General features: G+C 45.3%; 1 protein-coding gene across 2 annotated transcripts in view; it reads left to right on the top strand.

Annotated features, from left to right (window-relative positions):
• The first annotated feature begins 5909 nt into the window (after positions 1–5909).
• Positions 5910–25576, top strand: part of SMYD3 (SET and MYND domain containing 3) — a 709171-nt gene continuing 689504 nt past the window's right edge. Inside the window, exon 1 of one of the 2 annotated variants that reach the window (XM_044291898.1) lies at positions 5910–6105. The gene's annotated coding sequence lies outside the window, so the exon portion shown is untranslated. The remainder of the gene's footprint in view (positions 6106–25576) is intronic. The other variant, XM_044291900.1, reaches the window with a different exon arrangement.

The following is a 25576-nucleotide window of genomic DNA, read 5'->3' as shown; positions in this document are numbered from 1 at the left end:
TCCACAAAACGACACCAACGACTCCACGAACGGACATAGTCTGACCACGTCGCTGGGGCTACTGACGACTGAAGATACGACATTCCTAGGACCAGATCAGACTCCACAGATGTGGAGGGCACATTTCCCCTTCCAAATCGGCACCCGCTGCCAACGAGCGAAATTTCTGAAACTGAAACCGAGACAAAGCATCAGCAATAGAATTATCTATACCTGGAATATGGCGCGCCTTTATCCAAATATTTAGCTGCAAACAGAGCAAAACTAAATGGCGTAACAGCTTTACAACTAATGGACACTTTGAAGACAAGCAATTAACCGCAAATAACACCCCCTTATTATCTGTGTGTAGAAAGATCCTTTTATTAGCAAAAAACCTACCCCATAAAACCAGAGCCACAATAACGGGGAACAATTCTAAAACCACTATATTCTTTGTTACACCATTATCCACCCAAGAAGAATGCCACGCAGCCGCACACCAGTGTCCATTCCAGAAAGCCCCGAAACCGGACGCCCCTGCTGCATCCGTGAACAGCTTTAACGAGGGGGCAAACACAAACTGATCCTGCCAAAAGGAACGACCATTATAATCCCTAAAAAATTCCAACCAAATCACTAAATCTTCCTTACTATCCCTACACAACCGAACATGAAAAACCGGATTCCTAATACCAGCAATCAAGGCCGCCAGCCGACGACAAAAAACCCGACCCATTGGCATAACTCTAGATGCAAAAGCCAAAAGACCCAGCAATGACTGAATCTCCTTAACCGTAGCTTTCCTCCTACCCAACAGATCTGAAATCACAGAACAAATTTTAATTACCTTCTCCTGAGGAAGACGAAACTCCCCCTTTACTGAATCAATAGTAATACCTAAATACTCCAAACAATTAACAGGATAAACAGTCTTCTCAGCAGACAACGGAACACCAAACTCGGAACAAACCTGGAAAAACGAATCCAACAAGGCAGAACAAACTGGGGAACCAACTGGACCAATAAACAAAAAATCATCTAAATAATGCGTCACTGCGCCTTTCATGCACCTAACAGACACAACCCATTCAATAAAAGAGGAAAAAGCTTTGAAATAAAAACAGGATACAGAACAACCCATAGGTAAACATCTGTCAAAATAAAACAACCCTTGAAACTGAAAACCCAGAGAATTAAAACAAGACGGGTGAACCGGCAATAAGCGAAAAGCCGACTGAATGTCGGCCTTTGCCATTAAAGCACCCTGACCAAACGAGCGAACCATGTCCACTGCAGCGTCAAAGGTAGCATATTTAACAGAACATAATGTCTTATCAATCTCATCATTTAAAGATGCCCCATAAGGGAAAGATAAATGATGAATCAAACGAAAGGCATTAGGTTCCCTCTTAGGTACAATACCCAATGGTGAGAGACGGAAATTGACAAAAGGAGGGGAAGAGAAAGGACCAGAAATCCTATCCGCCTCCAACTCCTTCCTCAACTTCGCACGCACCACGGATGGGAATTGGTAAACAGAAGACAGATTATTAACCCATTCACAACCAGAACCTGAAAATGAAGGCAAAAAAAAAACCCACATAAAAACCTTTAAGTAGTAATTCCGCCATCTTGCGATTTGGATACTGCTCTAACCATGGACCCATGCTCGCTACCCTTACTGGAGTCCAGGCTCTTTGAAACATACTCCCTTGCGGATGGCTGAGAGGGCAGATTTGCTTTCTTGAAGCAACGCACCATGGGGTGGCTGCCTTCACAAAAGGTACACTCATGCCGATATCTACATGAGGAAGGCCATCGACACTGCGACTCATTGAACGCAAAGCAGGTGCCCCTCCTCAAAGCAGACGGCTGAGAAACCGTAGGAGGCGGCTGCTGCCTAGGGGCGGAAAAGGAGGTACGATGCGGCACCAACAAATTGAGCCACAAACCCACATCCTTTGCCCCCCAACGCATACCAGGGTAAACAGACAATTTTTGCCGCACACCATCATAAGAGAACCACCCCACACCACCAAAATTTTTATAGGCTTCCAAAACATTATCTAAATGCTGGAATAACCCAGAACACTTTTGAGGAAGTTTCTCACCCATGACACTACAAAAAATACAATACGGCTGCAACCAATTGTTGAAAGACCGAGGAATCGGACGTCGCCGATCCTCCTCGGTCTTCTCATCACGCTTGTCTAATTTAATTACAAAATCCTTAGACGCAGGCAGAAGAGATAAAATATCGACAAAATCATTACGCCAAATTTTTTCTTTAACAGAAACAGGCAAATGAAAACCTAAAGGAGACATCTCGCAAGGGAGAGCCTCCTTGTAACAAGTCTCCGCTACCCCCTTCCGCTTACAAAATAACGGAAGAGGGAGGGAACCTTCGCTGTCAGAATTCTGCTCATCCCCCTGCCCGACCGACCGCCATGCGGACGTAACATCATCCGCAACGGCAGACGGCACAGCAGATAGCGGGACAGCGGGAATCATAGCTTGAAGCGAGGAGAGGACAAGGAGGTAAGTACCGGAGCTAAGCCACTAAGGCACTCACCATCAGACGAAGCCTCAGTCCTGTGAGGAGGGGAAAGCGACGACGCTCCTGGTGGCAAAGAGGTATCTTCTTGGCACGCATCCGCCCGCAGCTCAACACCGGAGTGGAGCCGCACAGCTGGACGCTGCCCCTGATGACCGCGGGTCCTGGACCTCTTCCCACTTCTGCGGCGAAAAGAAGTTCCTTGACTGTCCACCAGAGGGCGCCCGGGAAACAAAGGACCACCGGAACCATCAGCTCCCTCGAAGTTCCTGGGGGACACAATAGGCTGCTGCTGAACCGGAAGTGACGTCACGCCGGCACAGCTACTTCCGGGTCCGGACTCCGATGCCCGCCGCTTCTCTGGACGCCGCCGCTCAGCAGAGGACCTGGATGAAGAAGGGGAAAAACGGGTGCGCTGCCTCCTCTCACGCTGAGAAGAGCGCAGCGCAGGCAAGGCAGCAACCGGAATCGCAGGCTCCGGTCCATCACCACAGAGGGCTCCCACAGCTACAGGCAGCTCCCGAACAGCAGGCGACAGGTCGGACAGGCAAGCCTCCAGCCAGGCAGACGCTCCCTCCTCCTCAGCACGGCTCCGCAGGGCAGCGACGAAATCCTACATCAGGTACGGCCACAGCAACGGCAGACAGCAGGCGAATCCTCACAGGGGGCAGAGTGCAGCTCTAATCTTGCGGTTTTTGCTGACAGCTGTATCACTGACAGCCACCGCAATATATACATAGATAGACCCCAACCCCACAAATCATCAGCCAATGCCCTAACTGTTGCTGGGCATCAACAATTAATCTGCCCAGCAACCTTCCCCTATAGGTGCCCTAACTAGCCAATCCCTAACCCTTGACCTCCCCTCAGCAACAATGGCTAAATTTAGCCACACTGACCACCACTTTCGGCGGGAAAATTTCCCGCTAAAACCTCACCTAATGACCTAGTCATGATCATAATCCCATGCGGATCCTTCCATATTAGGTTCCAGGATCCTAACATTCTGCTGAGACGCATCCCGACGCCTGCGCACTGTCTAAAGGTAGACGCCAATGTTGGCTATGGCGGACATAGGGTAATACGCTGTCCACGTGTGGTATGTCATGTGTTCCCATCGCTTGCTCCTCCCGTTTTTAAATTGATGTCATTATGATGATTCATAACAGTTGATGGCAATTGGCATTATCAATATTCATATGTCATCTATGCTACATTACTGTATAGATCTTGTGATTATATTTTATATTCAGTGTTGTAACACTTCACATTATGTACACTTATTTTATTTGTAATCATGTTTACACATAATTTTATTATATTGATTGATCCACCCCCTAATCATGTATATCTATTTATATGCTATGTTCACACTTATGTTTGATGCTTGAGAAAGACTCTGTGTTTTGAGCCAAAACGTCGCCTCACTGTGCCACTGTGGCTGAATAATTTTTTTTGTATTTTTCTATTGGATGTGCTGTCCGTTTTCATCTACATGCTTTGGGTAAGCAGTGATAACCCTGGAAATAGCACCCGTTCTATCTCTTTTGTACTGGTGCTGCCACACTTTTCCTTTTTTATATTTATTATTATTATTTTTTTTTTTATAAATATACCTCAGACAACCCCTTTCAGAAAAGGAACACCACCCTTCAGAAATGTCTACTGCTATTTCTTTTATGTTCTGCTTGCATTTGTTATACTCTTGGAAACCTCTTCCAGAGTGCCCTATATACTGTATTTATTGATTTTTTTAAGGCAGATTTCACCCATTGAGAGGTGAAATCGCCGCAAACTTACAATTCTAAAATATTTTCAGGGTTTAAAGGGGTTTTCCCATCTCAGACAATGGGGGCATATCGCTAGGATATGCCCCACATTGTCTGATAGGTGGGACCCGCACCTATCTCATGAAGGCAGCCAGCAAAGTGAAGGAGGGCACAACTCGCATGTGAGGCTGTCCTCCATTCATTTCTATGGTTGACTCAGTCTCGGCTATTTTCATCGGCTGCAAGAAATGAATGGAAGCGGTTGGCGCGCAAGCAATCCTAGCGATATGCCCCAATTTGAGATGGGAATAGCCCTTTAAGCTCTGCTATAATCACAGGCTGCATTCATATGTCCGGCAGACAACAGCCTGCTGGAGTTCACGAGATCCGGCATTGCTGGGTTCTGTAGTTCACCACTGATCCCCATTGACTGTTAAGAGGTCCGCTGGTGATCTGGCCGCTTTCCGGCACACAGCGGTTTTTTCAGCCGACATTTACGCCGGCTCATCTTAGACGTGAATGCTGTTTTCTGTATTTTGGGCTACTTTCACACTGGCGTTTTGGATCGCTTGTGAGAGCCCTGAACGGCTCAGTTTTGCCCCAATGCATTCTGAATGGGAAAGGATCCGCTTAGAATGCATCAGTTTGCTGTGTGCCTGACAAAGCGGAGCCAAACGGATTATGACACAATAGAAAACAGATGCGTCCCCTATTGACTTTCAGTGGTGTTCCAGACGGATCAGTCATGGCTATAGAAGACATAATACAACCGGATCCGTTCCTAACGGATGCATGCAGTTGTATTATTGTAATGGATCCGCCCAAAACGTGAGTGTGAAAGTAGCCTTTCGTTGGTGGACAGAACCATACTCGCCATTTCTGGAGAGGTGAGAATGGAGAAGAGGAAAGGGTGAGAACGGATTATCACCGCCAGAACACCCTGCTTATCACTGTTTATAGTATAAGGACAGGGGAGTGTGAAAGTAGCCTTTCATTGCTGGACAGAACCATACTCACCATTTTTGTTGGTAAAATTGGGCCATAGAAGCCTCAGCCCTTGGAATGCCCCAAACACCTGTTTATGGGTGGGGTTTTGCATTAGCCCCACCCATTTCTAGCCCAGAACATTGCAAATTCGCTGGGACAGTCGGCAACTATGCAGAACAGCACTATGCTGCCCCAAAAAGACGAATGGCAAGCAGGTGCCCATTGTGGTATACCCCCAGATAAAGCCCAGCAGAGGGCTAAATGCAATGTGACCCCAGACTAATGCAGCCTCCACTGCAGGTGTGAACAGGTCAATACCACTAATGATAGCTGCACCATTACTCCAACGCAAAAAAAGGATGTTTCTGTCACAATGCGGCTTCAGAACCAGTCCAAGAAAATATCCCAAGGACCGCTTCCATGGATAATGCAGTATCACAACTGACCACGTCAGGAGCAGCACTGTGTGGCGCCATAAACCGCAGCAGTAACGCAACCTGACACCGCTCCTATGCAGACTACGAGCACAAGCGCCGGAGGTTTCCGCCGTCTATCGGTCATGGCCACGCCCCCTTTCACCAGGAGCGAGCACGCCGCAGTCCTAGCGGGAGCGCGCACTGGAAAGCACTGACAGCTCCCATGCACAATGGCGGGAAGTTTTGAGAGATTCTTCAGCCCCGGGAAGGGTAATGGTCTCCGAGCCACCAGAGACTGCGCTGTTAGCGAGCTGCTGACGTGCGCCGAGCCTTTCGTGTACACCACGTGCCGGGGACGGAACCGGGCAGCCTCCGTGTGTGACAACTGCCTGCGCAGGTACTCTTCGTGGTTATGGAATGTATATCCAGAGCTAACCAATCAGAGCACGGGGCGGAGCTAGTGGTTCCTGACATGCCCCGCCTATAGCTTGAACGGTGTGAAAGGCCTTCTTATGTGTGATTTATATAGAGGAATAATAGAGAACTGATAATATTGTTTTTTTTTTTTTATATTATGCAATTAACTGAAATGTTTTACTTCTAAGCGTCTTGAATATAAATACAGTAAATGTATGAATATGCTTATACATACCTCTCAATATTAGAAAATCTCAAAGAGCGACAATATGCTACTAGGCCACACCTCTAACTTCGCCCAAAGCATAACTGTACACACCCAGTCCCCTCAATGCCCCCATATTGAATTATTCCCCCTTTGTGCCAGCACTCAGTAGTAATGGTAAGTAGTAACTTGGCCAGTATTTTTTGTTGGGATAGGTGGCAACCCTAATGGTGCCCTCTTACAGTAGCTATGCCCAGATATGTGCGCTTTCACAGTAGCTATGCCCAGATATGTGCCCCCTCACAATAGTTATACCCAGATATGTGCCCCCTCACAGTGGGTATGCCCAGATATGTGCCCCCTCACAGTGGTTATGCACAGATATGTTCCCCTCGCAGTGGTTATACCCAGATATGTGCCCCCTCACAGCAGTTATGCCCAGATATGTGCCCCCTCACATCAGTTATACCCAGATATGTGCCCTCTCACAATAGTTATACCTAGATATGTGCCCCCCCCACAATAGTTATACCCAGATATGTGCCCCATTTACAGTAGTTATGCCCAGGTATTTGCCCTCTCACAGTAGATATGCCCAGATATGTATCCCTCACAATAGTTATGCCCAGATATGTGCCCCCTCACAATAGTTATTCCCAGATATGTGCCCCCTCACTGTAGCAATGCCCAGATATGTGCCCCCTCACAGAAGTTATTCCCAGATATGTGCCCCCTCACAGTAGTTATACCCAGATATGTGCCCCCTCACAGCAGTTATGCCCAGATATATGCCCCCTCACATCAGTTATACCCAGATATGTGCCCCATTTACAGTAGTTATGCCCAGATATGTGCCCTCTCACAGTAGATATGCCCAGATATGTGCCCTCTCACAGTAGATATGCCCAGATATGTGCCCTCTCACAATAGTTATACCTAGATATGTGCCCCCCCCACAATAGTTATAACCAGATATGTGCCCCATTTACAGTAGTTATGCCCAGGTATTTGCCCTCTCACAGTAGATATGCCCAGATATGTATCCCTCACAATAGTTATGCCCAGATATGTGCCCCCTCACAATAGTTATTCCCAGATATGTGCCCCCTCACAATAGTTATTCCCAGATATGTGCCCCCTCACAATAGTTATTCCCAGATATGTGCCCCCTCACTGTAGCAATGCCCAGATATGTGCCCCCTCACAGCAGTTATGCCTAGATATGTGCCCCCTCACAAGTTATGCCCAGATGTGTCCCCTCACAATAGTTATGCCCAGATATGTGCCCCCTCACAATAGTTATGCCCAGATATGTGCCCCCTCACAATAGTTATGCCCGGATATGTGCCCCCTCACAATAGTTATGCCCGGATATGTACCCCCTCACAATAGTTATGCCCGGATATGTACCCCCTCACAATAGTTATGCCCGGATATGTACCCCCTCACAATAGTTATGCCCAGATATGTGCCCCCCCACAATAGTTATGCCCAGATATGTGCCCCCTCACAATAGTTATGCCCAGATATGTGCCCCCCCACTGTAGTTATGCCCAGATATGTGCCCCCCCACCCCCAGTAGCTATGCCAAGATATGTGTCTACTTCACATGAAGTAAAAAAAAAAACAGTACTCACCTGGTTCCTCTGATAATCATAGCTCAGCAGCCGGCGCTCCCCAGCAGCAGCAGGATACTGTTACACATCGCGCTGCGGTGTAGGCAGAGCAGAGGCTGATTCCTGCTCCTAAACATACCGGGCAGTGTGATGTGTGACAGTACCTCATGCTTCTGCAGGGCTCCTGGCTTCACCATTACAATCAGCTGAGAATGGGACACACCTCAGGTGTTCCTGGACCGTGGGACAGCCATTGAAATCCGGGACTGTCCCGCCGGATCCGGGACGGTTAGGAGGTATGGGAAACGGGCGATCCCCTTCCACCTACCCATTCCACCCTCCATCACAAATGTAGTACTTTTATGCAGGGGCGGATTTGGCGTTTCTGGGGCTCCATAATATTGCTAAGCTCCAACGCTCTTATTTGGTGACCTCTTATACATAGTAACATAGTATATAATTTGTCCATCCAGTTCGGCCTGTCATCCTGCAAGTTGATCCAGAGGAAGGCAAAAAAAAACTGTGAGGTAGAAGCCAATTTTCCTCACTTTAGGGGAAAAAAATTCCTTCCCGACTCCAATCAGGCAATCAGAATAACTCCCTGGATCAACGACCCCTCTCTAGTAGCTATAGCCTGTAATATTATTACACTCCAGAAATACATCCAGGCCCCTCTTGAATTCCTTTATTGTACTCACCATCACCACCTCCTCAGGAAGAGAGTTCCACATTCTCACTGCTCTTACCGTAAAGAATCCTTTTCTATGTTTGTGTACAAACCTTCTTTCCTCCAGACGCAGAGGATGTCTCCTCGTCACAGTCACCTTCCTGGGAATAAATAGAAGATGGGATAGATCTCTGTACTGACCCCTGATATACTTATACATAGTAATTAGATCTCCCCTCAGTCGTCTTTTTTCTAAAGTGAATAGCCCTAATTCTGATAATCTTTCAGGGTACTGTAGTTGCCCCATTCCAGTTATTACTTTAGTTGCCCTCCTCTGGACCCTCTCCAGCTCTGCTATGTCTGCCTTGTTCACTGGAACCCAGAACTGTACACAGTACTCCATGTGTGGTCTGACTAGTGATTTGTAAAGTGGTAGGACTATGTTCTCATCACGGGCATCTATGCCCCTTTTGATGCAACCCATTATCTTATTGGCCTTGGCTGCAGCTGCCTGACACTGTTTTTTGCAGCTTAGTTTGCTGTTTATTAAAATTCCTAGATCCTTTTCCATGTCAGTGTTAACGAGTCTTTTACCATTTAGTATGTACAGGTGACTTGCATTATTCCTTCCCATGTGCATAACTTTACATTTGTCAGTGTTAGTGTATTACTGTAGTGCAGCGGCGGCATGAAGCGCACGGCGTCATAGCAACCAATGACGCCGTGTGCTCCTGCTCTCAACAGGAATCCAGGCCGTGTTACCACGGACCGCTCTCGGCCGCGGAACTCAGCCGTGTGCATTCAACCTTAAACCTAATCTGCCACTTCTACCCAAGCCTCTAATCCAGGCATTCTCAACCTGCGGCCCTCCTGCTATTGCAAAACTGCAACTCCCAGCATGCCCAAATAGCCTACAGAAGAGGTAGTTTTACAACAGCTGGAGGGCCGCAGGTTGAGAATGCCTGTTCTAATCTATCCAGATCCATCTGTAGCAGTTTACTGTCCTCTTCTGTGTTAATTACTTCACACCAGGCATGCTCAACCTGCTGCCCTCCAGCTGTTGCAAAACTAGAACTCCCACAATGCCCTGCTGTAGGCTGTTCGGGCATGCTGGGAGTTGTAGTTTTGCAACAGCTGGAGGGCCGCAGGTTGAGCATGCCTGGATTAGAGGGTATAGGTTGAGCATGCCTGCTTTACACAGTTTAGTGTCATCTGTGAAAATTCTTTTATTGCGCAAGCCTTCTACAAGATCATTAATAAATATATTGAAGAGTGCCTTATGAGCCCACCCACACAGTTTAATGCCCCCTTATGTGTCCCCAACACAGAATAATGTCTCCTTATGTTATGTACCCTCCCCCCCGCATAAAATATGGTGCTTCTTTACTAGGTGAATACTGACCTAGTCCTTGTTCCCACGATGAACAGAGCAGATCTCTCACTGCCTGATCTGCTGCGGTCTGTCTGGCGTCTAGGTGGATGAAATGGGGGGCAGCAGGAGCACTCCAGATCTCTGAGGCCAAAACATTTACGTGGTCTGTGTAGTGGCTAAATCCGCCACTGCTTTTATTAATTATTGGTGGACCTCATGTTTACGTTCGCAGGGCTGTGGAGTCGGTAGATAAATGCTCCGACTCCGACTCCTCAGTTTTTTGTACTTCCGACTCCGACTCCCCGACTCTGACTCCTCTGTATTTAATATGCGAATGTATTTTATACATTCCTTGAAGGAAAGAAAGAAGTTCTTCTAAGCTCTTCTAGCACAGAGAGGTAGTTGGGCAGAAGCTGCTGCCTTCTCCTTTGTGTGCTGATCTTCTGCTGAAGACAGGGCAGTGGGAGGATCCAAGAAGGGACATTTATTTTAAAACATGATTTCCCTAGAAGAATCCCATAGTCATGTTTAAAGTTTAAGATAACATTCTGAGTTTACACGTTTTATAGCCTTAGCTGAATGACAGCAGTTTTTCCAATGGTTTACAGCAGGGATGTCAAACTCGTGGCCCTCCAGCTGTTGCAAAACTACAACTCCCATCATGCCTGGGCATACTACAGCTATCAGGGAATGATGGGAGTTGTAGTTTTGCAACATCTGGAGGGCCATGAGTTTGACATCCATGGTTTACAGCTTCAGTCTTGAACTATTGACCCTCCATTCCCTTCAAAACACCCTCCTGCAAAACACATATTTACTTAATCCCTTATCAGCGAGAGGCGAGGTAAACCATGGGCATTGTGTTCCCTGTAACATCAGAACACAACACAATGGAAAGTATATGTATTGCCACTCCTAATTGTGCATTGCGTGCCATATAGTGAAGCATATGAAAAGCATGCTTCTTCACATCACTGAACGCGTTTGTTTTGCGGTTACGTGAGGCACTGCATGCATTGGCCTTTATTCTTACAATAGAGAAGTCATTAATTATAACTGTTTATGAATTCGGACATTTAAACTTGCTTTTTTATTTTTTTATTCCAATTTAAATTTAGTAGGAGTCGGAGTCGGTTCATTTTTTGCCGACTCCGACTCCAGGTACCCAAAATTGACTCCGACTCCAGGTACCCAAAATTGACTCCGACTCCAGGTACCCAAAATTGACTCCGACTCCGACTCCTCGACTCCGACTCCACAGCCCTGACGTTGTGGCCACAATGTAATTGTGAGGGACTCCCTCTGTCCTCAGATCAGAACCCTGTCTGCAAAGTTTTGGAGCTCCAATTGATTGCCATGACAGCGTGTTGCCCCCGGATGGCGTGCACATCACTCTGTGAGATCCACTTCAGATCTTGGTATTGCTGGGAGACGGGGCTCCGTCATTTCCAGCGCTGATGCTGGTCAGGGGTCCTGGGACGCCTGAACCCCTATCGTCAGCTGTTGCCAGGAAACCTCTGTTGTCTTGTGTCCTGACTTAGATATGTGGTGGAAGGTTCCTTCCTCCGCACAATGTCAGTCCACACTTGTGCTTCCCTGGACTGAGGGTGGTGATTGGGTGTGACCTCAGCAGTGTCAGGTAATCTGTGGAGGGATATTTAAACCTGGTCTTTTCCCTCACTCACTGCTGATTATTCATTTCCTCCCCGGGTTCTGGATCTGAAGCTATCTGGTGAGTGGTTTCTCTGGTTATTGACTCTGGCTTTGGTTTTGGTTGTCTTCTGGTTCTCGTGCCCTGGCTTACGTTTACTGACTATTCTCGTGTTTCCCTTTTGACCAATGGATAGTATCACTGTATTTACTTTGGGGTTTTGCCCAACTGCAACCGGTGTGCCCATCCACCAGCCGCCCTGCTATTGACACATGGGAAGGGCTCTGCCAAAGTCCCCCTTCCTGCTGGAGGCGGGTGAAGAGTACCCATATCCTCATGGCTGTTCAGAGTGTGACGGCATGTGCAAAGTGTGTCTGGTACACCACGTTTGCTGGCCGTCAGTTTGGCTTTATCATTACATTAGCATTACATTATAGTATAAGGACAGGAGAGAACACAGGAGAGATGGTAACTGATTATCTATCACCACTAGAACACCATGCTTATCACTGTTTATAGTATAAGGACAGGAGAGAACACAGGAGAGGTGAGAACTAATTATCTATCACCACTAGAACACCCTGCTTATCACTGTTTATAGTATAATGGATAGGAGAGAAACACAGGAAAGGTGAGAACTGATTTCTATCACCACTAGAACACCCTGATTATCACTGTTTATAGTATATGGATAGGAGAAAACACAGGACAGGTGAGAACGGATTATCACCGCCAGAACACCCTGCATATCACTGTTTATAGTAAAAGGGTAGGAGAGAACACAGGAGAGGTGAGAACTGATTTTCTATCACCACTAGAACACCCTGCTTATCACAGATTATAGTATAAGGACAGGAGAGAACACAGAAAAGGTGAGAACTGATTATCTATCACCACTAGAACACCCTGCTTATCACAGATTATAGTATAAGGACAGGAGAGGTGAGAAATTATTTAACAGTTTATCAGTAATACCAGCCTCTAAAACTGCCCAGAATAATGCTTTACACCGCCCGTTTGTGCCGTGCTTCCTGCTAAGCAAAGGCCTCAGCCTAGCATACTGATATGAAGCCCAGTATGTCACCAGCTTACAACAAACAGACCTTGCCCTACGCAATGCAGTGCAAGGCAAGGGGAGTATTGGAGCAAGGAAATGCTCCGATGCTCCACTCTTAGGGGTCCATTCACACATCCATATGTGTTTTGCGGATCTGCAAAACACTGACACCGGCAATGTGCGGAACGCCGGCACTATAATAGGAAATGCCTAATCTTGTCCGCAATTGCGGACAAGAATAGGACATATTCTATTTTTTTCGGGAACGGAATTGCGGACCCAGAAGTGCGGATCCGCATTTTCGGATCCAGGCAGCACATCATGTGTCCCATAGAAATGAATAAGTCCGCAATTTCGTTCCGCAAAATGCGGAAAAGAATTGCGGACGTGTGAATAGAGCCTTACATGGTAAAGGCGTGTAGGGAAGCTTATATATGGGTTCAGTGCTCCCTTTAACAGCTTTAGGGCTCTTTCACATCTGCGTTCTTTTCTTCCGGCATAGAGTTCCGTCGTTGGGGCTCCATGCCGGAAGAATCCTGATCAGTTTTATCCTAATGCATTCTGAATGGAGTGAAATCCGTTCAGGATGCATCAGGATGTCTTCAGTTCCAGAACAGAACGTTTTTTGGCCGGAGAAAATACCGCAGCATGCTGCGCTTTTTGCTCCGGCCAAAAATCCTGAAGACTTGCCGCAAGGCCGGATCCGGAATTAATGCCCATTGAAAGGCATTGATCCGGATCCGGCCTTAAGCTAAACGTCGTCTCGGCGCATTGCCGGATCCGACGTTTAGCTTTTTCTCAATGGTTACCATGGCTGCCAGGACGCTAAAGTCCTGGCAGCCATAGTAAAGTGTAGTGGGGAGCGGGGGAGCAGTATACTTGCCGTCCGTGCGGTTCCCGGGGCACTCCAGAGTGACGTCAGGGCGCCCCAAGCGCATGGATCACGTGATCGCATGGCACGTCATCCATGCGCATGGGGCGCTCTGACGTCATTCTGGAGCGCCCCGGGAGCCGCGCGGACTGTATGTATACCGCTCCCCCGCTCCCCGCTCCTACTATGGCAACCAGGACTTTAATAGCGTCCTGGATGCCATAGTAACACTGAACGCATTTTGAAGACGGATCCGTCTTCAAATGCTTTCAGTACACTTGCGTTTTTCCGGATCCGGCGTGTAATTCCGGCAAGTGGAGTACACGACGGATCCGGACAACGCAAGGGTGAAAGAGGCCTTAATGGTGTGGCACAAAAATCCAGCAAATGCCCTATATAATTGCATGCTGTTTTGTCATAGCCACAGTTTTGTTAAAAACACAGTGGGGAATTTATTATTCCCCCCCCCCCCCGATGCCAGTTTTTTATGTGTTAAAAAGTTCCAAAATTCGATTTTGCTAATTTTTTTATGGCATTGCGACTTTTTGGGTCTTTGGTCGCAACTGGACAGAAATTGATGTAAATAATGAATAAAATCTATGTCCGCTACTAGCAGCTGTAGATTTCAGTCTGGCGTACGGACTGCTAGAGGAGACATTTAATTTATGGCGGGACCTGCACCTTGTCATAAATTAAAGGGGTTTTCCAGGCTCCTAATATTGATGATTTATACTCAGGGTAGGTCACTAATACCCGATCGCTAAGAGTCCGACAATCTGCACTCCCACCACTCAGCTTTTCCATGCAGCCTCTAGTGTCGTTGCTGTGCTGAGTACTGCAGCTCAGCTGCCATTGAAGTGAATGGGAACTGAGCTGCAGTAACCTGTTATGACCATTACACTTTGAATGGAGCTGTGCTTCGTATTCCATTCAAAGTGCTAGTTCCAGGATCAGAGACTGCAGGGAACAGCTGATTGGACAAGGTGGAAAGTGTCAAACCCTTACTGATTGGGTATTAGTAGTGACCTATCCTGCGAATATTCCATCAATATCAATAGTCTGGAAAACTCCTTTAACCCCTTCACTACCGAGCCACTTTTCACCTAAGGCTACTTTCACACTAGCGCTTGATCGGATCCGATCATATTAATGCAGACGGAGGATCCGTTCAGTACGGATCCGTCTGCATTAATAACTTAGAAAAATTTCTAAGTGCGCAAGATGCCTGAGCGGATCCGTTCAGACTTTCAATGTAAAGTCAGTGGGGGACGGATCCGCTTGAAGATTGAGCCATATGGTGTCATCTTCAAGCGGATCCGTTCCCATTGACTTACATTGTAAGTCTGAACGGATCCGCTCGCCTCCGCACGGCCAGGCGGACAGCTGAACGCTGCAAGCAGCGTTCAGCTGTGCGCCTGGCCGTGCGGATGCGAGCGGAGCGGAGGCTGAACGCCGCCAGACTGATGCAGTCTGAGCGGATCCGCTCCATTCAGACTGCATCAGGGCTGGACGGAGGCGTTCGGGTCCGCTTGTGAGCTCCTTCAAACGGCGCTCACGAGCGGACCGACGAACGCTAGTGTAAAAGTAGCCTAAAATCCCAGGCCGAATTTTTGCAAATCTGACATGTGTCACTTTATGTGGTAATAGCTTTAAAACACTTTTACTTATCCAGGCCATTCTGAGATTGTTTTCTCATCATATATTGTACTTCATGACAGTGGTAAAAATGAGTCAAAAAATAAAAAAATTATTTATAAAAAAATAACAAATTTACCATAAATTTTGAAAAATTAGAAAATTTCTATTTCTCTACTTTTATAATAGATAGTAATAACTCCAAAAGTAGTTACTACTTTACATTTCCCATATGTCTACTACATGTTTGGATCATTTTGTGAATGCCATTTTATTTTTTGGGGACGTTAGAAGGCTTAGAAGTTTAGAAGCAAATCTTGAAATGTTTCAGAAAATTTCTGAAACCCACTTTTTAAGGACCAGTTAAGGTCACTGAAGTCACTTTGTGAGGCTTACATAATAGAAACCACCCAAAAATTACCATTTTAGAAACTACACCCCTCAAGGTATTCAAAACTGATTTTACAAACGTTGTGTTCCACAAGAATTAATGGAAAATAGAGATGAAATTTCAGAATTTCACTTTTTGGGCAGATTTTCCATTTTAATAAATTTTTTCCAACTAACAAAGCAAGGGTTAACAGCCAAACAAAACTCAATATTTATTGCTCTGATTCTGTAGTTTACAGAAACACCCCATATGTGGTCGTAAACATCTGTACGGGCAGATGGCAGGGTGCAGAATGTGCTATGTCACATTTGAAGACCCCCTGATGCACCCCTAGAGTAGAAACTCCCCAAAAAGTACCCCATTTTGAAAACAACGGGATAAGGTGGCAGTTTTGTTGGTACTATTTTAGGGTACATATGATTTTTGGTTGCTCTATATTACACTTTTTGTGAGGCAAGATAACAAAAAATAGCTGTTTTGGCACCTTTTTATTTTTTGTTATTTACAGTGTTCATCTGACAGGTTAGATCATGTGCTATTTTTATGGAGGAGGTTGTTACGGACGCGACAATACCAAATATGACTACTTTTTTTGTTGTTTGTTTCAGTTTTACATAATAAAGCATTTTTGAAAAAAAATATTTTTTAGTGTCTCCATATAATGAAAGCCATAGTTGTCTTTTATGTAGGGGCTCATTTTTTTTCAGTAAGAGATGACTGTTTGATTGGCACTATTTTAGGGTGCATATGACTTTTTGATAGCTTGCTATTGCACTTTTTGTGATGTAAGGTGACAAAAAATAGCTTTTTTTTTACACCATTTTTTAAATTAATTTTTTTACAGTGTTCACCTGATATGTGATATTTTTATACAGCAGGTTCTTATGGACACGGCGATACCTAATATGTATACATTTTTTTTTTTAATTAATGTTTTTTTTTTTGCTGATTGTCCTAGGTAGGGTCTCATGTTTTGCGAGATGAAATGACTGTTTGATTGGTATTATTTTGGGGTGCGTATGACCTGTTGATCACTTGGTATTACACTTTTTGTGATGTAAGGTGACAAAAAATGGCTTTTTTGACACTGTTTTTATTAGTATTTTTTTTACGGTGTTCACCCGAGGGGTTAGGTCATGTGGTATTTTTATAGAGCAGGTTTTTACGGACGCGGCAATACCTAATATGTCTACTTTTTTTATTTTGTTTTACATTTAACACAATAAAAGCATTTTTGAAACAAAAAAATATAATGTTTTAGTGTCTCCATAGTCTGAGAGCCATAATTTTTTATTTTTTTTGGGCGATTGTGTTAGGTAGGGGCTCATTTTTTGCGGGATGAGGTGTCTGTTAGATTGGTACTATTTTGTGGTGTATACGCATTTTTGATCTCTTGGTGTTGAACTTTTAGTGATGTAATGTGACAAAAAAACGTTTTTTAGCACCGTTTTTATAAAAAAAAAAATTGACGGTGTTCACCTGAGGGATTATGTCATGTGATATGTCATGGGATTATGTCATGTGATCGGTCGATACGTAATATGTCTACTATTTTTTTCAATTTTTTTTACTTTATTTTGGGAAAAGGTCACTTTATATTTTTTTACTTTATTTTTTTTAACTTTCTTGTCCCACTCTGGGACTTCAACTTTTGGGGGTCTGATCCCCTTTACAATGCATTACAATACTTCTGTATATGTTCAGTTTTTTTTACAATGCGTTTTGCACGCACGTGAGAAAAAACTGATTGTGGTACCCAGACCCGAACCTGGACTTCTTCACTGAAGTTCGGGTTTGGTGTTCTATATTTTATTATTTTCCCTTATAACATGGTTTTTTAACAGTTGTTAAAAAATAAAAATAAATTAACTCGCCTCATCCTGTTGTTCGCGCAGCCGGCATCATCTTCTTTCTTCTTCTTTCAGGACCTGCAAAAGGACCTTTGACGACGTAATCAGGGTGACATTAGCGCAGGTCCTGCTGAATGAAGATAGAAGATCCTACGTCAAAGGTCCTTTTGCAGGTCCTGAAAGAAGATGATGTCGGCTGTGCGAACAACAGGTGAGTTAATTTTTCTTATTTTTTAACCCCTCCAGCCCTATTGTACTATGCATTCTGTATTAAGAATGCTATTATTTTCCCTTATAACCTTAGCAACCAAGTGTGAAAATCACACCGCATCCGCACTTGCTTGCGGATGCTTGCGATTTTCACGCAGACCCATTTATTTCTATGGGGCCTGCGTTGCGTGAAAATGCAGATTATGCAACATGCAGCGATTTTTCACGCAACGCACAAGTGATGCATGAAAATCACCATTCTTCTGAACAGCCCCATTGAAGTGAATGGGTCTGGATTCAGTGCGGGTGCAATGCGTTCACCTCACGCATTGCACCCGCACGGAATTCTCGCCCGTGTGAAAGGGGTGTAGTACACTTACAGCCTGCTTGCCTGTGAGATCCAGGGGGCTGGATCTGACCGGCTCTCCCGGAAGGCAGCCACGATGCCTAAGGAAGGCATCTGTCTACCTTCCCTGCCATAGGGTCCCCGTCACAGCAGCGCAGGGACCCCATGGACACCGGCACCCGTGAGAATACCGCATGTGCCGCGGTCAGTGCTGACCACGGCCATGCAAGGGTTAATGCACCTGCGCATACAGCAGGTGTCCGGCTATCCGTGACAGCCGGACCCCTGCCTCTGATCGGGCAGGCGCAGCTCCTGCACTCGCCTGATCAGCACACTGTACCTGGGATTTCTGTCCCGCATTTCTGCACCGTACATATACGGCGTTGGTATCCTAAGGGTTAAATGCATGCTCCTGCGGCCCATTAAAATAAGTGTAGAACACATGGTCTTGATAAATCATGGCGATAGTTCTAGAAATGTTTCTCCAGGCACCACATGTGTAGTAAATGTGTGGTCTCTTTCACTACACTTTGGGACATGGAGTCTGGTCTCTTGGCCTCCCTCTCACTTTTTTAGCCCATGTAGTTCTTTGGGAAAACATTTTAATGTAATTTGGGAGGATGACGTTTTAGGAGGAGGATCCCAACAGGGTAGTACTCAGGTGTTTCCTGTTACAATGTCTTCAGAGATAAGGGTACTTTCACACTTGCGGCAGAGGATTCCGCCATGCGATTCCGTCGCTGGAAACTGCCTGCCGGATCTGGCAATCTGGACGCAAACGGATGCATTTGTGAGACTGATACGGATGCAGATTCGTCTCACAAATGCATTGCAATACCGGATTCGTCTTTTCGGTTGTCATCCGGAAAAACGGATCCGGTATTTTTTTTTTTCACAGATTTTATGGTCTGCGCATGCGCAGACGGAAAGAACGGATCCGTTTTGCCGGAACACTTGGGGCCGGATCTGGCATTAATGCATTTCAATGGAAATTAAGGTCTGATCCGGCATTCCGGCAAGTGTTCAGGATTTTTGGCTGGTGAGAAACTGCAGCATGCTGCGGTATTTTCTCTGTCCAAAAAACGTAAGAGGGACTGAACTGATGCATCCTAAACGGATTGCTCTCCATTCAGAATGCATGGGGGATAAAACTGATCCGTTTTTTTTCCCAGTATTGAGCCCCTAGGGCGTAACTCAATACCGGAAAAGAAAAATGCTAGTGTGAAAGTACTCTAAGGTGGAGGATCTCACTATTGTCGTGCACCTGAATTCTGGTTTATTGTAGGGTTGTTGCAATACCAAAATTTTGATTAGATTTCGATACCATAAAAAAGTATTGTGATACTCGATACCATTCGATACCACGCGAAAAAAATAAAACACCAAAAAAGCAGTGTGCATTCCGCATTTTATGAAATGTCCGGCCCATAATCGAACAGTCCGATCCTATTTTTTTGGGAGACAAGGTGACAAAAAAAAAACTTGGAATCGCGCAGTTTTTTTTTTTCTGTTATGGCATTCGCCGCATAGGAGTTAATTTTTAATATTTTAATAGTTCGAACTTTTTTGTATGTATGTGAGTTGAATCAGAGCTTGAAAAAATGACTCTTCTCTGGTCACACAAGTAAGATATGACTCTTTTATGTTAATTTTCATAAAAGGCGGGAAGTACAAAAATGCATAATACTCATTGAATTCGTCTGCAAATGAAATTAAAAGTGTAATTTATATGTTTAGGGTAACACAATGAACATTTAGAAACGCTCAGTGAGGGTAGCATATTAGAGGTGACAGGTTCCCTTTAAACTTAATATTTTGGTGTTTGTTTTTTGTTAGTTTTTTTTACTTTTTATATAATACCTATTTCCCCCCTTAAGGGCTAGAACCTGGGATCTTTGATCCCTTGTCCTATTGACCCTTATAGAGCTCTATTAGGGTGAATAGGACTTCACACTCTCCCTGCTACCCTGTGCATAGTACACTCAGCAACAGGTAGCTTATCATGGCAGCCAGGGCTTCAGTAGCGTCCTGGCTGCCATGGTAACCGGAGCCCCAGGATTACACAGCTGGGGCTCCGATCAGAAGCTGCCACTGCCACCCACCAATGAGGAGGAGGAGAGGGGACCCTGGGCCACTGCCACCAATGACTTTATTACTGCAGGGATTGGGGGGCGCACTGCGCCACCAATGTTTTTAGTACTGGGGGAAGGGGGGGTGCGCACTGCGCCACCAATGACGATAAGTAACCTTTTAATACAAATACAGGAGGCGGATGCTGGCGGCAGAATCGCATAGCCGGCACCCGACCTCTATGATAAGGCACTACGATCCGTGACAGTTAACCACTCAAGGTGTGGCACCTGAGTCGTTAACTGCCGCGGATCGCAGCGTCAACCCCTCAGGTGCCGCACCTGAGTGGTTAAATTCCACGGATCACTGTGCCCTGTCATAGAGGTCGGGTGCCGGCTAGGTGATTCTGCCACCGGCATTCTCCTGCTGTATTTGTATCAATGGGTGAGATATCATCATTGGTTGCGCAATGGCAACAGCCCCTCCTTTCCTCCTCCCCTCTCTCTTTTTTTATTGGCAGCAGCGGCACGGGGGGGGGGGGGGGGGGGAGGGAGAGACCCCTTCTTCCCTGTGCTGCTGAGGAGAACATGGCGTGTGCGGAAATCAGCGTGTGCCATGTTTACTAATACTAGGCTACGCAGTAGCGCAGTCTAGTATCGGTAAATGTCAAATCCCGGTATCGAATTGATACCGGTACAAAAGTATCGATTGGGTATCAATAATTCGATACCCGCTACAACCCTAGTTTATTGTGCACCAAAATCTGGTGCTTTATGGCGCAAAATGTCCCATCTAGTACTAATGAAGCAATCCACAGAAAAGAATAATTCACTGCAAACTTATCATCTGTCAGGGGAGAGTCAGGAGCACCCCATAAACTTTAGATTGTTGGCCAGTCCTGACACACATGGCAGGTTCAGCCAACAATGCAGAATGTGTATAGGGACCTTGCATTTGCAACATCTACATTTTAGGATTTGTAATTGTGCCCTAATAAGATCATCCATAGTGTCAAATAAAATAGACCCTAGTGGCAGCTTAAGTCAGGTTTAAATACTTTTATTTTTCTCTGTTTTTTTCTGAACCTCCTGAAAACCTTGATTGAGCAGCTTTGGTTATATATGGTTGAGCTCAAGACCGATTCTTCATTGCTTATCCTTTGCTTTTGGGTTCAGTACGATGCAGGACAATACAGAGTCCACAGGGTGGCAGTATTGCATCATTATCTTTACTGAATAAGCAATTCTATACTGATGTTGAGCTTTTCATACTGAAATATTTTGGTATGGTAACTACATCAACCTATCCTCAAAGCAGATTCCTGCGCTAAACATATTCATACTATACACATATAAAAGCATTGAAAAGTGGCCTTCTTGAAGGGCGGTCTTCTCAAAGAAGATGCTATTCAGCTTTTGTGCATACCTCTGATCTTATAAGTAGGTGTTGTATAGTTCTTTTTTAGGTTAAACATTTTTTTGTGTTCATATAATGTATCTATACAAACTGAAAAGAATGGCGTGGTGTTAGCAGGGCTACTTGAGAAACCTTGGCGCGGTGCCCGGGCTCAGACATGTCCTACACATGTTGGCTAATCTCTCAATTTTAAAATCAGTTTGAGGGTTTAGTAAGACCGCAGAGTGCACCTGTCTTTGCTATTATTTTGTTATATTGTTATATTGATTATCACATCCACATAATTGCTTTCTTGTGTAGGATGTATATTGTGGTACTTGTGGTTCAGCTGCGGGCATCCTCCACCGTATGCGTTTTTGCTGGGGATCAGCATTAGCAACGGGCCACAAGTGCAGGATTTGCTCCCCTATATATATATGCACAACTGCATGTGGGTTTGAGCACCTCCTGCTAACACCACGCCATTCTTTTCAGTTTGTGTATATATAGAATTGTCTGGAGGTGTATAAACTCCAATTTAAATGTGCCTGCTTTCCATCTACAGGCCACATTTAGGTGCACCTGTGAGGCCTGGGCCATATCAGCCAGTCTTGAGTGGGACTCGCAGACTCCTCCCTCCTCCCATTGCAAGCATGGTTACATGCTGGAGGTAACTGGTGAGTTGTTTGTGAGTCGGCCTCATGCTCCTGTAATTTGCCCACTGGCTCCTGGTATTGCCCATACGGCTCAGGTAGGAGAGTGTTAGGTCCCGGGCTACTTGAGAAACCTTGGCGCGGTGCCCTGGGCTAAGACCTGTCCTACACCGTAGGACATGTTGGCTAATCTTTCAATTTTAAAATCAGTTTGAGGGTTTAGTAAGACCGTACCTGTCTTTGCTATTACTTTGTTATATATTTACATATAATGTATCATAACATATATTAAACATAACTAAGCTTACTTTTATGTTATAACATTTTTGCTGTGAAGAAGAGGCATGTGATCTCTGCTGAGTCAAATTCAGTTTTGAGAACTGCAAAAGTAAACCAAGCATCTGTGATAATATCTTGTAGGCAGAGAAACTGCCCAATAATCTTACAAAAAACTCTGGAATAGCATGACATTGTGAATGGATTAATGGAATTTATTTACAAAAAAAATTAACATATACAGCCTTATTCTACATAATTAAAAAACGATTCTTTATTTCATGATGGAATAACCTTTGGATGGTAATATATTTTCCTTAAAAAGCATTTTATATAAAAAAAAATCTGATTAAAAAAATAAGATTTTTATCCACCCTGATAGAGACATAATTAAAGGCCATGTACACCTTTGGGGGGAATTTTATTTTTAATTACTGTACTCATTTTAAAGGGAACCTGTCACTGGGATTTGGGGTATAGAGCTGAGGACATGGGTTGCTAGATCGCCGCTAGCACATCCGCAATACCCAGTCCCCATAGCTCTGTGTGCTTTTATTGTGTATAAAAAACTATTTGATACATATGCAAATTAACCTGAGATGTGTCAGAGCTTGAAAATATGACTCTTCTCTGGTCACACAAGTAAGATATGACTCTTTTTATGTTAATTTGCATATGTATCAAATCATTTTTTTTACACAATAAAAGCACACAGAGCTATGGGAATGGGTATTACGGATGTGCTAGCGGCCATCTAGCAACCCATGTCCCTCAGCTCTATACACAAAATCCAGATGACAGGTTCCCTTTTTTTTTCAATTGGTCTTTATTAAAACTATCGAACCAGTCTTTGTGCAGCCTTGAATTTTTCTAGTAGGAGGTTATGAATTTTCACTCTGTTCTGTCAGGCAGCTCAGATAATGGCTCCTTATCTCTGATCTCTGACTTTATAAAGACATATTATAGCTCAGTGCTTATCTTACTGATAAGATTGTGGCTTAAACAAGTATTTATGACCTCTTAGTAATTTAGACATAAGGTTAATTAAACGACGGCACAAAGTAAAAAGTACCATTCACACAGCTAGAAAACAGTTATGCAATCATAAGAAATAAATATCCCCAAAACAGGGGTGGACATACCGCCTATGCAGCCGGTTTGGCTATACAGGGGCCCACTGCGGTAGGGGGGCCCGTGACAGGTTCCGTGGCAGGGTAGGGAGCGATGAGCGCTTCCATTGTGCAAGTGTTCATCTCTATATTCATCTGTATCGCTGTCCTCAGGACAGCTATACAGATGGATGCTGCAGCGCGGCAGGGGAGAGGTGTTTCCCTTACCCATTACTCTGATAGGTCGCAGGCACTAGGCCTGCAGCCTATCAGAGGCCGGTGCAGGCGGCCAAATGACGCGCCACCTGAGCCGTACAGCGCGGGACACAGGCCGGAAGAGGCCTTCACCGCTTCACTGAGAATGTCATGGAGGTAAGTATGTGAGTTAATATATATATTTTTGCCCAGAATGGAGAAGGGGGTAGAGCAGCACTATGGGGGCATCTACTAGGGGGCATTTTACTGGCACACATAGGGAGAGGAGCACTATGGGGCTTCTACTAGGGGGCATTATACTGGCACACTTGGGGGGAGAGGAGCACTATGGGGGCATCTCCTAAGGGGCATTATACTGGCACACATGGGAGAGAGGAGGAGCACTATGGGGGGCATCTACTAGGGGGCTTTATACTGGCAAACATGGGGGGAGGAGCACTATGGGGGGCATCTACTAGGGGGCTTTATACTGGCAAACATGGGGGGAGGAGCACTATGGGGGCATCTACTAGGGGGCATTATACTGGCACATATGGGGGAGAGGAGCCCTATGGAGGCATATACTAGGGGGCATTATTTACTGGCACACATGGGGGGAGAGCAGCATTATGGAGGCATCTACTAGGGAGCATTATTTACTGGCACAGATGGGAGGGAGCAATATGGGGACATCTACAAGGGAGCATTATTTACTGGCACACATGGGAGGGAGGAGCACTATGGGGGCATCTACTAGGGGACATTATTTACTGGGACACATGGGGGAGAGGAGCACTATATATTAGAATTATACTGGCACTATGGGGGGGAGAGGAGCCATATGAGAGCATCTACTGGGGGCCCTATATATTGGCATTATATACTGTCACACATGGGGGGGGCACTATGGAGAAGTGGGGAAGAGGAGCACTCAGGGGGGCATTATATAGGGGCATTTTATACTGGCACAAAGTATATGTGCAATATGGGGGAGGGGATGAGTACCATAGTGACATTTTATACTGGCATATGTTATATGGGCACTATGGGGAAGTGGGGAGAGGAACATTATCGAGGCATTTTATACTGGCACATTGTCAGGCACCATGGAACGGGGGGAGGAGCACTATGGGGGCATCTACTGGGGGCACTATATAGGAGTATTTTATACTGGTGCAAAATTATCAGGCACTATGGGGACATTAGCTCAACTAGGGGCACTAAGAGTTTTTTTGGGGGGCACACAGTAGGGGGCATTGGCACACATTATGAGGGCACTATAAGGACATTGGCTCTACTAGGGGCATTAAGAGGAGATATTTTTTTACTGCCACACAACAGGGCATTTTTTTGTATCATTATTTTTGGGGGACATTATGTTTATTAGTGTCAGGGACACTATTTGCTGGGAGCAGTTATTTTTTTTGTGCACCGTGTGCCAATAATTATTACAGGGGCACTATCTGGTACTAGTATTTTCAGGGGGTTTATCTGTTTCTGCAGTATAGTATTGGGGAGCACAGCAGGCACAGGATGGGGTGTTCAGAAGGTTGGAAGATGTTGGAAAAGTAGGAAACTAAGATGTCTGTCTGTCAAACTGCAGAGAGAAGAGACGGCTGAAAGGAATCATCATGGTGGTCTGGTCTGAAAGGAGAAGATGAGGAAAGAGAAGATCTAAGAAGACGTCACTGGATGTTCAAGGTATGTGGCGGTGTATTAGACTACTTTCACATCTGCGTTAGTGATTCTGGCAGGCTGTTCCAGCTGAGAACAGACTGCCGGAATTCACTGGATCCAGCACTATTGGATGCAGACGGAATGCCCGCCGGCCCCATTAACTATAATGGGGTACGGTAGAGATCCATCCACAATCTGGCAAAAA

The sequence above is a fragment of the Bufo gargarizans genome, chromosome 4 (genome assembly GCF_014858855.1).
Source record: "Bufo gargarizans isolate SCDJY-AF-19 chromosome 4, ASM1485885v1, whole genome shotgun sequence".
In the NCBI taxonomy this organism is placed as follows: domain Eukaryota; kingdom Metazoa; phylum Chordata; class Amphibia; order Anura; family Bufonidae; genus Bufo; species Bufo gargarizans.
Note: the sequence above shows the minus strand (reverse complement) of the source record. Positions and strands in the feature narration are given on the sequence as shown.